The 13772-nt window shown below is 38.4% G+C and overlaps 1 pseudogene; it reads right to left on the bottom strand.

The window, feature by feature from the left end:
- Positions 1 to 12668: 12668 nt before the first annotated feature.
- Positions 12669 to 13479, bottom strand: LOC103263275 (annotated as a pseudogene).
- Positions 13480 to 13772: the final 293 nt, after the last annotated feature.

Here is a 13772-nt window from a genome sequence, read left to right as displayed (position 1 = left end):
ACATGATATATCTTTAAAAATCAGGTAAGAAATTACTGCTTAGCACTCAATTTCTTGAGGAGACATTAGAAGACTGCATTTTCTAGCTTGATTTAAAGTTCTAGAAATCATACTGGATCACATGTCTAGAGTCTATAACCTGGTTCTACCTGGATGCCAGTGGCTCTTATTGGTGAAGGCATTGAAATTGAAGTCAGTTGGTATTAGGTATTATCCCAAGCCTCAGCTAATTCATCTCATTGCATATGTTTTTATGTTGACTACCTACTTTTAGGTGTTTTATTTATGCATATGTCAGAGATAAATGAAACAATAAATTACAAGATCGATTTTCAGAAAACTAGGATGTGTTTTAAACCTGCAACCTAGACAGATCCCTCCAACAAAATGCAAAAAAAAAAATTGCACATAGTTTGCATGTGGCACAAGCCAGAAACAAAGTTTTGTATAATTTAAATATTCATATAGAAAATTTATTTCATTATTACTGTTTCCTTTGATCCCAGCACCTATCACATGCTTAATTAAATAAATAGAGATCTTGTTACCACTCCTTTGGATGCTAATATGGAAAAAATATGATTTACAAAATAGATTAGGAAGAAATCAACAGCTGTCTATCAAAATTGTACCACAGACAACTCTTTTTACAAAGAGGTAAACAATAAAGAAACAAGCTAATACTTAGGATTTAGAGTTTAGAAGAAAGAATTCATGTGCATGTCTTATATTGAGCATATAGTTAATCATTTCTTTTGTACCCTCTCCTAGAACCTTTCCCCCATAAAGTGTAGTACAAGATACGGGGACATTCACATCACCTAAGAGCTCAATAGGAGGGCAGAATTTCAGACCCCCTACCCCAGACATATTGAGTAACAATCTACATCTTAATAGGATTCCTATGTAATTTGTATGGACTGAATTTGAGAAGCACTGTCCTAGAGTTTCTAAATCTTATTCAGGTACCTTAGGTCATCCTTAAGTGATTTTATGATCAGTCAAGTTTAGAAAACAAGACTGCATTTGAAAGATGACTTGAAGTCATGACACTTGGATTTACTTATTAAAAATTTTTTTAAATTTATAATTGATACACAATTGTACCTATTTATGGAGGACAGTGTGATGTCTCAGCGCATACATATATTGCATAATCAAATCTGGATAATTACCATATCCATCATTTTATACATTCACCATTTTTTGTGCTGTATATCATTTAAAAATTTTTAGCTGTCTTAAAATATACACAATATACACAGTGTTATCAGTTAGTAGTCACCCTACTGTGTAATATAAACCTAGAACTTATTTTTCCTATCTGATTGTAACTTTGTACTCATTGATCAACTACTCCCAGTTGCTCCCTACCACTTCCCTCTCTTTCCACCCTTCTCCCCTTCACTGCCTTCGGTAATCACTATTCTACTACTCTCCTTTTCTATGAAATCAACTTTTTTAGATTTGCCAAGTCATATTATGCATTCCTTGTCTTTCTGTGTCAGGTTTTTTTTGAGTAACATAGTATCCTACAGGTTCATCCATGTTGAGCAGATGACAGGATTTCATTTTGTAATAACTGAATAGTATCCCATTGTGTGTGTGTGTGTGTGTGTGTGTGTGTGTGTGTGTGTGTGTGTGTGTGTGTGAGTGTGTGTGTGTGTTTGTGTATGTATACACTACATTTTCTTTATCCATTCATTTTTGGATGTGCATTTAGGTTGATGCTATTTCTTGGCTATTATGAATAGTGATGCAGTAAACAAGATTGCAGATATCTCTTCGACATACTAATTTTATGTTATTTGGATTTATACCTAGTAACAGGAATGCTGGATCACATGGAATTTCTATTTTTAATTTCTTAATGAGATTCTATAATGTTTTACATAATGTCTGTACTAATTTGCATTCACAAGAGTGCATGAAAACATTTCTTTCCCTCAGAAGCATTTGTTATTTTTTGTCTTATTGATAACAGCCGTTCCAACTGGAGTGAGGTGTTGTCTATGGTTTCATTTGCATTTACCTGATAATTATTGATGTTGAACTTTTTTTTCAAATATCTGTTGGGCATTTGTCTGTCTTTTGAAAAACATACGTTCAAGTCTTGCTCATTTAAAAAAAATCAGTTTGTTTTCTTTTTGTAACTTTTTTTATTTTAAAATTGTGGGGTACAGTTAAAATTGTGGGTTAGGTATACAAATATGCATTGTGCAGGTACCCTTGTTGATGAGTTGTGCCCCCCCATCTTCAGACAGATATTGACTACCATTAATCCCAACTCCCTTCCTCTCCCTGCCCCTCCCCATAATTTTCTACCACTGTCAATCCTTTTCTTATAATATTACGATAGTTGTTCAAGGTCCACTTATGAGTGAGAGCATGTGATACTCAGATCTTTGTTTCTGTGAGAGATCACTCAGTATTATAAACTCCAATTCCATCCAGGTTGCTACGAAATTCATAATTTTATTCTTTTTTATGGCTGCATAATATTCCATTGTGTATATGTACCACACTTTTTAAATCCAGTTCTCATTTGATGGACAGCATGGTTGGTCCCGTGATCTTGCTATTGTGAACAATGCTTTGATAAACATACATGTGCAGGTATCTTTTTTATAAAGTGATTTGAGTTCTTCAGGGAATATTCCCAGTAGGGGGATTACAGGGTCATAAAGAAGGTCGATTTTGGGGGCTTTTAGGAATCGCCACACGGATTCCACAGAGGCTGCACTAGTTTATACTCTCACCAACAGTGTAGAAGTGTTCCCTTTTCACCACATCCTCTCCAGCATCTGTTATTTTTTGAGTTATTGATAATGACCATTCTGACTGGAGTTAGGTGATATCTCAGTGTATTTTAATTTGCATCTTCTTAATGACTAGTGAGGTTGAACATTTCTTCATGTTATCTGTTGGGTGTTCATATGTCTTCTTTTGAGAAGTGTCTGTTCATATCTTTTCCCCACTTTGTAATGGGGTTGTTTAATTTTTTTCTTTTCAGCATGTTTGAGTTCCTTGTGATCCTTGATTTTAGGCCTTTGTCAGACGTGGAGTTGGGAAATACCTTTTTCCAGTCTGTGAGCTGTCTCCCTGCTCTCTTGATGGTTTCTTTGGATTTGCAGAAGCTTGTCAGTTTAATGAGGTCCCACTTGTCTATCTTATCTCTTACGGCCCTTGCATTTCGGGTTTGGCTCAGAAATTGGATGCCAGTTCCAACTTCCATAAGGGTGTGTCCTTCATTTTCTAAAGTTCTTATGGTTTGAGGTTTTACATTTAGGTCTCTGATCCATTTAGAGTTAATTTTAGGGTACAAGGATAGATAGGGGTCCTGTTTGAATCTTCTACATGTAGTCAGCCAGTTTTCCCAGCATGATTTACTGAATAGGTTCTCCGCTCCCCAGTGGTGGGTGGTGGAGGCTTTGTCGAAGATGAGTTGGTTGAGAAATTGGGGTATTGCTTCTGGAATCTCAATTCTGTTCCATTGGTCTATATGTCTGTTCTGGTACCAATACCAAGCTGTTTTGATTGCTGTAGCTTTACAGTAAAGTTTAAAGTTTTTTTTTTTTTTCTTTCTTTCTGAGGATTGTTCTGGCTATTCTTGGTTGTTTGTGTTTCCATATGGATTCCTGTATTGTTTTATCTAGATCTGAGTAGAATGTTGCTGGTAATTTGATGGGTATTGCATTAAATATGTAGATTGCCTTAGGTAAGATGGATATCTTGACAACATTGATTCTTTCAATCCATGAGCATGGGATATTTTTCCACTTGTTTGTGTCAACTTTGATTTCTTTGAGCAGTGTTTTGCAGTTTGCATTGTAAAGGTCTATCACATCTCTGGTTAGGAAGATGCCAAGGTGTTCCAATTTTTTTTTTTTTTTTTTTGAGTTGGAGTCTCACTCTGTCACCCAGACTGGAGTGCAGTGGCTGCTACCAGCCACTGCAGCCTCAACCTGCTGGGCTCCGGCGATCCTTCCGCCTCAGCCTTCCGAGTAGCCGGAATTACAGGCGTGCGCTACCACGCCCGGCTGATTTTTTGATTTATTGTAGAGATGAGGTCTCGCTGCCCAGGTGGGTCTCGAACCCGCGGGCTCAGGCAATCCCCTCACCTCAGCCTCCCAAAGGCACAGGATTACAGGCTGAGCCACCGAGCCCAGCCAATTTTTTTTTTTTAATATATGGCTATTGTGAATGTAATGGAGCTTTTTACTTGGGTTTCTGTTTGTTTATTATTGGTGTAAAAAAATGCAATTGTCTTTTGCACATTTATTTTATTCCCTGAGATTTTGCCAAAGTCCTTTATCAGTGCAAGGAGGCTTTTGACAGATTCTCTTGAGTTTTCAAGGTACACAATCATGTCGTCTACAAACAGGGATAGCTTCACTTCCTCTTTTCCTATTTGAATACCCCTGATCGCTTTTCTGATATCTCTAGCCAGGACTTCCAATAATATATTGACGAGGAGGGGTTAGAGTGGACATCCTTGTCCTGTTCCCGTTTTCAGGGGAATTGGTTCCAATTTTCGCCTGTTTAGGAGTATGCTGGCTGTGGGTTTCTTGTAGATGGCTTTTACTATTTTGAGGTATGTTCCATGTATGCCTAGATGTTCAAGGGTTTTTATCAAGAAGGGGTGCTGGATTTATCAAAAGCTTTTTCTGCATCTAATGATATAGTCATGTGGTTTTTGCTTTGATGTCTGTTGATATATTTAATTACATTTATGGTCTTGCGAATGTTGAACCAGCCTTGTGTCCCAGGGATGAAGCCTACTTGGTCATAATGGATGATTTTTGAGATGTGTTGTTGAATCCAGTTTGCTAAGATCTTGTTGAGAATTTTAGCATCTATGTTCATCAAAGATATTGGCCTGTGGTTCTCTTTCTTTGTTGGGTCTTTACCTGGCTTGGATATCAATGTGATGTTGGCTTCGTAAAATGATTTGGGGAGAGTTCCATCTTTCTCAATTGCCTGGAATACTTTCAGTAGGATTGGTATCAGCTCCTCCTTAAATGTCTTATAGAATTCTCCTGGAAAGCCATCTGGTCCAGGGCTTTTTTTTGTAGGTAGTTTTCTTATTACATAGTCAACTTCCTTGATTGTTATTGGTCTATTTAGGGTCTTGATTTCTTGTTTCAACCTAGGCACATTGTGTGATGTCAGAAAGTCCTCCATTTCTTAAGGTTTTCAAGTTTGTTTCCATACAAGTGTACATAGTAGTATCTAATGATCTTTTGTATTTCTTCAGGGTCAGATGTGATTTCATCTTTAGTGTTTCTGATTGTGTTTATTTGGGTTTTTTCTCTTTTTTTCTTGGTCACTCTAGCCAGGGGACCATCGATTTTGTTTCGTTTCATTGATTTGTTGTATTATCTTTTTGTCTTCTATGTCCCGGATTTGGGCTTTTATTTTGATGATCTGGATTCTTCTGCTGAAGTTAGGGTTTTGGTGGTCTTGCTTTTCCAGCTTTCTTAGGTGACTTGTTAGCCTGTTAATTTGTGATCCTTCTATTTTCTTCATGTGCGTTTGTTGAGATATGAATTCCCCTCTTACTACAGCTTTAATGGCATCCCAGAGATTTTTGGTAAGATATTTCTTCATTTTCATTTGTTTCCAGGTATCTTTTAAACTCTGTTTTTATTTCATCATTGACCCAGGAGTTGTTTAGCATCATGCTATTTAGTGTCTATGTCTTTGTGGGTTTGCGGGGAACCTTGTTGGTATTATTATTTATTTTTATTCCACTGTGGTCCGAGACGGTGCATGGCAAAATTTGTTTATGCTTGATTTATGGCCAAGTATGTGGTCGATCTTAGAGTACGCTCCATGCGGTGATGAGTAGAATGTATATTCTGTAGTCATTGGATGGAGTGTTCTGTAGGTATCAATTAAGTCCATTTGATCATCAGTCACATTGAGGTTCTGGATCTCATTGCTAAGTTTTTGTCCTGATCTGTCTAGGGTTGTGAGTGGCCAGCTATGATAGTGTTAGAGTGAGTATCTTTTTTGAGTTTTCCTAGGAGCTACTTTATGAAAGTTGGTGCTCCTATGTTGGATGCATATATGTTTAGGGCAGATATTTCTTGTTGATGCATAGAACCTTTTATCATTATGTAGTGGCCTGTATCTTTTTTAATTTTTGATAGCTTGAAGGTTATTTTGTCTAAGATTACTCTCATGACTTCTCCTTTCTTTTTTGTTCTGTTAACCTGAAAATTCGTTTCCTGTCCTCTTACTTTGAGTCTGTGAGTGTCCTTTCTAGTGAGATGAGTCTCTTAAGGCAATATACTGTTGCCTAGTGATATTTTATCCGTTTCGCCATTCTATGTCTCTTCAGCGGTACATTTAGTCCATTCACATTCAGGCTAATTATTGAAATGTGACTTGTTATTTCAATAATAAGGTTCTTACTGAGTTGTTGTTGTTTTTCCTCTTTATTTGTTGTCTTTCCTTTGGTTTTTGGGGTTGGTTCGTGTGTATTTTTAATCTTTTACCTGTACTCTTATGAAGAACGTTGTTGTTCTATTTTCCTTTTCTTCCATGTTTAATACTTTCTTAAGTATTTCTTGTAGAGGTGGTCTGGTGGCAGTGTAAGTTCTTAGGGATTGGATATCTGGGAAGGATTTTAATTCTCCCTCACTGATGAAGCTTAGCTTGACTGGGTAGGTTATTCTTGATTGAAATTTTTTATCTTTTAGAACTTTGAAGATAGGGCTCCAAGCTCTCCTAGCCTGAAGGGTTTCTGTAGATAAATCTGCTGCCATTCTAATTGGTCTTCCCTGGTAGTTAATCTGACCTTTTTCTCTTGCTGCCTTTAGAATTTTTTCTTTTATACCTACTTTATTTAGGCGAGTTATTATGTGTCTGGGAGTTGGTCTCCTCATTTGTTATCTTGCAGGGGTTCTCTGAATCTCTTGTGTTTGAATTTTCGCATCACTGATGAGGTGAGGGAAGTTTTCTTGAATAATCTCATGGAATGTTTGTTCCAGAATGGACTATGTCTCTCTTTCTGGCTCAGGAAGTCCAATTATTCTTAGGTTCGGTCTCTTGAAGTAATTGCTCATCTCTTGATGGTTTTGTTCTGTCTTTTTAAGCTTCCTTTCTATGTTTTTTGACAGTTTGGGTTAGTATATTTTGATCCTCAATTTCTGAGATTCTTTCTTCTGCTTGGCTAATTCTACTTTCCATGCTTATCAGTTTGTTATTTATTTCATTCACAGTATTCTTTACTACTGTTATCTCAGTTATCAACTCCTTCCTAGTTGCCTCGTGTCTCTCCTCAATACTTTTTAATCTCTCCATTAATGTATTGATATCTAGGTTTGTAGTTTGAGACCAGTCATTCTGGGGGCTCTTCATTATTTGCACTCCAAAGTCAGTTTTCTCAGTTTCTGCTCTCCCAGGGGTCTGGGAGAGACCCATGTTCTTCTTTTGTTTTTTCTTCATTTTTTCAGATTTTTCTCTCCCTCTTTCCCTCCCCTTCTTTAATTCTGTTTTTCAGGGAATATGTGGTTGATTTTACTTCTTTTTGTTAAATCTGTTCTTCCTTATGAGTGTCCTCTGGCTTTGTTCACTTTTGTGGCTGGACTGTAGGTTGGGGCTGTACTTTTTGCAGTTTGGAGGTTTAATTGAGGGGGAAGCTGTGATTCAGAATCTATCTGCAGATCCCAGTATCCACCAACAGGTGTATGGGCACACTGGAACCCACTTCCCACTGCCTTACAATCTGTCCATGCAGTGGCTCCTTAGAACCAAAGGAGGTAAGAAAAAGGAAAATAATGGAAGGGGGGGTCAAGAGGAAGTTGGAGAGAGAGAAGCGTAAGAGGGAAAATAGACATACATACCAACTAATGAATGAAAGAGACACAGGGCCAGAAAATTATAAGAAACAAACAAACGAAACTCCCTAAAGCATACCGGTAATCACACAAAGACAGTCCAATAAATTCATGCCTTTTGGTGTGCTTTTCCCCAACACAAACAAGTCATCTAACTCAAAAAGCAAACAAAAGTGAGCAAAACAAACAAAATAATAAAATAAAAAATCAAAATAAACCAGACTAGCTCTGGAGTCTTTCCTGAGTGTCTGAAGTCTCTTCAGCTCTGATCTGTAGCCTCTCCCCTTTGCAGGTAGATAGACTTACTCATAGGTTTGGTTGGTTCCCTTGGCTTGCTGCCTGAGAGGTCTGTCACAGGACTGAGTCTGATTCAGTGTAGGGGAGAGCCTTTTGTCTCCCATTTGGCAAGGTTACCTTAGAAACCAAGGTGGAGGCTGCTGGTAGATGGGCAGGGGCAATGCAAATCTCTTCCTTGAAAATGGCTGCGGTGGGTGGCTCCTCTTTTACCAATCCTTTCTCTCCACTTGTCCTTTCTCTCCACTAGTCCAGTCTGTGGATAGGGTGGGTGGCAGGGGGTGGCAGCAGCTTTGGACCCCCCACAGGGCACTTCAGCCAGGAATGGAGCTGGTATCTCTGAGGGATGGGCGCCTAGAGCCTCCCTGGACAATGGTGGCTTGAGATGGGGCTGGGCGGGGATCCGGAACCCAGGGTGGGGCCCGGAACTCTGAGTGTCGAGCACTCGCCATGGCTTTGGGTGCTACAGCCCGGGTGGCAGTGCAGAGCCCAAAGGCACAGGCACTGGGGGCCTGCATGGACAGCAGTGGCCTTGGGCCTGGTGGGGCACCCCGGGAGGTAATTGAGCCTGTAGTTCCGAGGGACAGGTGTGGGGGGCCTCCCTGGGCTGCTGCCCGAGACTGGACTGCATGCCCAGCCAGGGAGGGAGCTGGCAGCGGCTGAGTGCTGGGCAGATCTGTGCAGCCAGCAAAGGAGCCCAGATCTCCACAAGGCATTATCTGTGGGCCTCTACAGGTGACGGTGGGTTGCTTGGGGCCCTGTGAGATGGTGTAGCCAGGGAGGGAGCTGGGAGCTCCACTTGGCCAGGGCCCAGGGCCCCCTGGGGTGGAACAGCAGCAGCAGAGGGGCTGTGGTAGCCGGCCGTGTGTGGGACTGAGGATCTCTAGATCTCAAACCGTGTGGCTGGTGGTGGGCGCAGGTGAAGGAAGTAGGAAGTACGAGTCTTTATGGGAACTCACTTTCAGAGAATCTCACGGTCCCACCTGTGCCATCGCCATCTTACCGTAACTCAGTTTATTAGTTTTTGAGGGATTGAGTTGAGTTCCTTATATATTCTGGATATTATCCCCTTGTTAGATGCATAGTTTGCAAATAGTTTTCTATTCTGTAGGTTATTTTTTCACTCTGTTGTTTCCTTTGCTATGCAGGTTTTTAGTTTGATATAATATCATTTGTTTATTTTTATTTTAGTTGCCTGTGCCATCGATGTTTTATTCTGAAAATTCTTGCCAAATCCAATTTTATGAAATATTTCCCCATATATTATTTTAGTAGTTTCATGGTTTAGGGTATAATATCTAATTCTTTAATCTATTTAAAGTTGATTTTTATATTTGGTGAGAGATAGGGGTCTAGTTTCATTCTTCTCTATGATGATACCCTATTTCTCCAGTACCTAATATTGAAGAGAATGTTCTCTCTGATGTGTGTGTTTGGTGCCTTTATTGAAAATCAATTGGTTGTAAATGTGTGTATTTTTTTTCTGGGTTTTCTGTTCTGTTTCATTGGTCTATATCTCTGTTTTTATGCCAGTATCATGCATTTTGGATTACTATAGCTTTTTAATACACTTTAAAGTCAGATAGTGTGATGCCTCCAGCTTTGTTCTTTTTGCTCAAGATTACTTTGACTATCCATGGTCGTTTACGTTTACATATGAATTTGAAGATTTTTTTTCTATTTCTGTGAAGAATGTCATTGGTATTTTGATAGGGATTGCATTGAATCTATAGATTACTTTGGATAGTATGGATATTCTAACATTATTAATTCTTTCAGTCCATGAACAAAGAATATCTTTCTATTTATTTGTGCCCTCTTCAATTTCTTTCCTCAATATTTTATAACTTTTATTATAGAGATATTTCATCTTTTTGGTTGTTTATTCCTAGATATTTTTATAGTTACTGTAAATGGAAATGCTTTCTTGATTTCTGTTTCAGAAAGCCTCCTATTGGCATATAGAAATGATACTGATTTTTATATGTTGGTTTTATATCCTGTAACTTTGCTAAATTCATTAATGCTTACAGTGTTTTGGTAGTCTCTTTAGGATGTTCTCTATATAAAGTGAGGCTCATATCATCTGCAAGCAGGGAAAGTTTGACTCTCCCCTTTTTTTCACTGTTGTATCATTTTTAAATTTTAATGAATATCAGTATAACACAAAAAAAATTATTAATAAAATTATAGGTTTAATCCAGTATTTTAAAATATCCTCTGTAACATTTCACTCAGAAAGTAGATAAACAAAGTTCTTTCTTGAGGAAGCATGTAAATTAAATATAATATTATATCACTGTACTAGATAGAATACAAACTATGAAGACAAGGAAATTCAGTTGTTTCATTTTCCCTTCCTGATCATTTTTGCTGAGGAACTGCTTGTTCAGCATCCCGGAATTGTCTTGTTTAGATTTGCCAGCACAAAGCAGGAGTGAGAACCCTTGACTGTTAGCATATGAATGTGACACTGCCTATATCCATCCTGTGGCAGCGCTAAAGGGACAAGCCCTCAGCATCACATGGCAGCCAAACTATTAGAGCACTCATGCACATAATCACTTTGCCCAAATCCTCCAACTTAAGTTTTAAATAGCTAAACTATAATCAATGTTATATAGGTACTGTACCTGGAACTACAAATATACTCTGTTCACAAATATTCATTTTTATCACAAGAATACCCTATGACAGTCAAGGGCACAATCACATTTTTAAAAATCAAGAGAAATAAGTAAACACAAAAGGGCATTAGCACAAGGCAGAGAATCCTGTTTCTTGGTAGTAGACAGAAAATAACTAAAGAAATAGGCTCACAGATAGGTACAATCTAGAATTTGATTATCTGAGTATCAATCTTGGAGACATAGCTATACACATCTGAACATAGTCTAATTAGTAGTTTCCTATACAACAGTTAAAAAAACCTACCAAAAAACAACCAACATCATATTTCCTTTATTGATCACTTTGATAACCACTTTAGTCTGAATTCTGTTAGTATAATCATGGGACTGCCTAGCAGTCTATAGAAAATTCTCTCATTGCTAGATGATATCTTAATGGTCTATAGAAAATTCTCTCATTGCTAGATGATATCTTGCTATGGAACCATTAAGCTCCAGGTGAACCCTGAATTAGAGATAGAAATTTGTGGCACAGTAATATATTTACAAAAATGAGAAAAACGGGAGATTTATGGCAGACAGTAACTCTAAGAGTCACTCGAATATTAAAATGGCTGACAGCAAAACCTAATTTTCTATGCGGTCCATTAGGTCCATCTTTTTTTTTTTTTTTGAGTCAGAGTCTTACTCTGTTGCCTAGGCTGGAGTGCAGTGGCATGCTCATAGCCACCGCAGCCTTGACCTGCTGGACTCAGACAATTTCCACCTTAGCTTCCCAAGTAGCTGGAACTACAGGCACGTGCCACTATGCCCAGCTGATTTTTATTTATTTATTGCAGAGATGAGGGCTTGCCATATTGTCTAGGTTGGTCTCAAACCCGTGGGCTCAGGCAGTCCTCTTGCCTCAACCTCCCAAAGGGCTGGGATTACAGACATGAGCCACCGTGCCCAGACTATTAGGTCCATCTCATGGGTGAAACTACTCAGCCAGCAGAGAACAGATGAGGGCTTCTAGGTCAGGCCACACTGAGGCAATTCTCTCGTGGAGTACAGAAGGAAAATGACTTTTGGGATCATGGGGCTCACACTTATCCCCAACAAAACAGTCTGGTTCCCTCAACCCCATTTTGTGCCTGGGAAAGGTAGTAAGAGAATTTTCATAAGAGGTAAAGACTATAAGGAAGCCGCAGCTTACTGTGCAAAGGTATGAAAATGTTATGGTCAAGGACACCACATGTTGATTGTATCAGCTTTTTTTTTTTTTACTAGAAGAATCTATATGTCACATATATGCCATAGAAAAGTCAGATTCCTAATAAAGTATATATCCAAGGTAGGCAAAAATATGGTTCATATTTTGAAAAAAGAACATATGAAAGATAATTTCACTGTAAAATACCTTGATTTAAATATGACTTAGTACTTATTTAATATTAATCAGATCCAGCTGCTCTAATAAATCTCTATTACATGTTTTAGAATATCTGTTTTTAAGTAATATCTGTTGTTAAGCAGAACACAAACCTTATATTTGTGCTTCCATGTATAAGCTATCCTGCTTGGTATCATGAATTCAAGATACTAAAAGATTAATAAAACAATTTTTAAAATCTCTAATCACAGTCTTACAAATAATATATTTCCTCACGTTTCCTGCTGTATACTACTGACTTTTATTAATGCAATCTGAATTTTCAGCTGTAGTGACCACAAGACTGCCAGTGGATGGTTGGTTTTCACAACTTAATAGAGTTGGGAGGACCTTCACAATTGACTATTACATTTTAAGTAAAATTATTCTTAGAACTGGACCACAGTAAGTGGAATGGCCTAACTTTTGTTAGTTCAAACCCTGCAAACTGACTCTAACATTCATAATCATGCCCTTTTATGTGCTTTAAGCTACCATACTGACTTTGCAGTCTATATTTTGCAAAAGAGCCAGTAACTCTAGCACAAAAGAAATTATATAATGTGAACAGGAGAGGGGCACTATTCCATTTTATTGATCCAGACTGTTGCCTTCAGCCCTGCATTGTGGCCTCCTTGTGTGTTGGTTTCTAATGCATTACCAGCCATCACACAGTCTCCAGGCTGTACTCCAAGGAGATTGCAGCAGTAATAAAATATGGACGGTGCTGGATCATCCTTTCTTTGTTCTCCACCTACAACAACAGCGTTTAAATAGAACTGACAGACACAAGCCTCAATCTTCTCCCTCTGGGTCTGTCTGTCCCCATTTATGAATAAAAGTAGGGAGACCTCCTTGTGAAGTTCAGTGAGCATGGCTTTGACATCTTATGCTAGTGTCATATGCTGTAAATGTGTAGATTTCCAAAGGAAGTAACAGTCTTCAGCCAATTTCCTATTGGCTGCACCACCTTTTGTTTCCTGGATTGCTTCTTCCCAATGTGAAGTTCTTTGATTGGTAATACATGTAAGGTGAAAACATTCCTTGCTGAGTTTAACTTAAACTTTATCACAGATGATTTCAGCCTCTTCTTTATAATGACATTTTGATCGTAAGAGCTTTGCCACTGTGTTAGGAATGTGAATGATTTGGTAAGCCCAGACACAAGACCACAGCAGCAGTCTAGGTAAAAGATGAGTCCATCTGTAACTCCAGCATGCTTTTCTGGCTGGCCCTAGCCATAGATGAGAGTGTTGTCTAGGTTGAAGAACATGGTCTGCATGCAGCTCAGCCCCATTACACTGGACTGCTGCATGACTGTCTGCACGTACAAAGCAGACGCCAGGAAGACCTGGCTTTCTACTTCCAAATTTAGATGTGCTTTATCTATTTATTTATTTATTTATTTTGACAAGTTACTCTGGCTAGAAATTCCAGTATTATGAATATAAATGATGATAGTAGACATTCTTGTTATCTTTCAGATATTAGGGAACAGCTTTTAATTTTTTCCCATTGAGTATGATGTTAGCTACGAATTTGTCTTTAGTGGCCTTTATTTTATTCTCCTTTTCTGTTCCCTCTTGAAGG

Source organism: Carlito syrichta, unplaced genomic scaffold, assembly GCF_000164805.1.
Source record: "Carlito syrichta isolate Samal-C Ts95f unplaced genomic scaffold, Tarsius_syrichta-2.0.1 Scaffold304780, whole genome shotgun sequence".
Lineage (NCBI taxonomy): Eukaryota > Metazoa > Chordata > Mammalia > Primates > Tarsiidae > Carlito > Carlito syrichta.
Note: the sequence above shows the minus strand (reverse complement) of the source record. Positions and strands in the feature narration are given on the sequence as shown.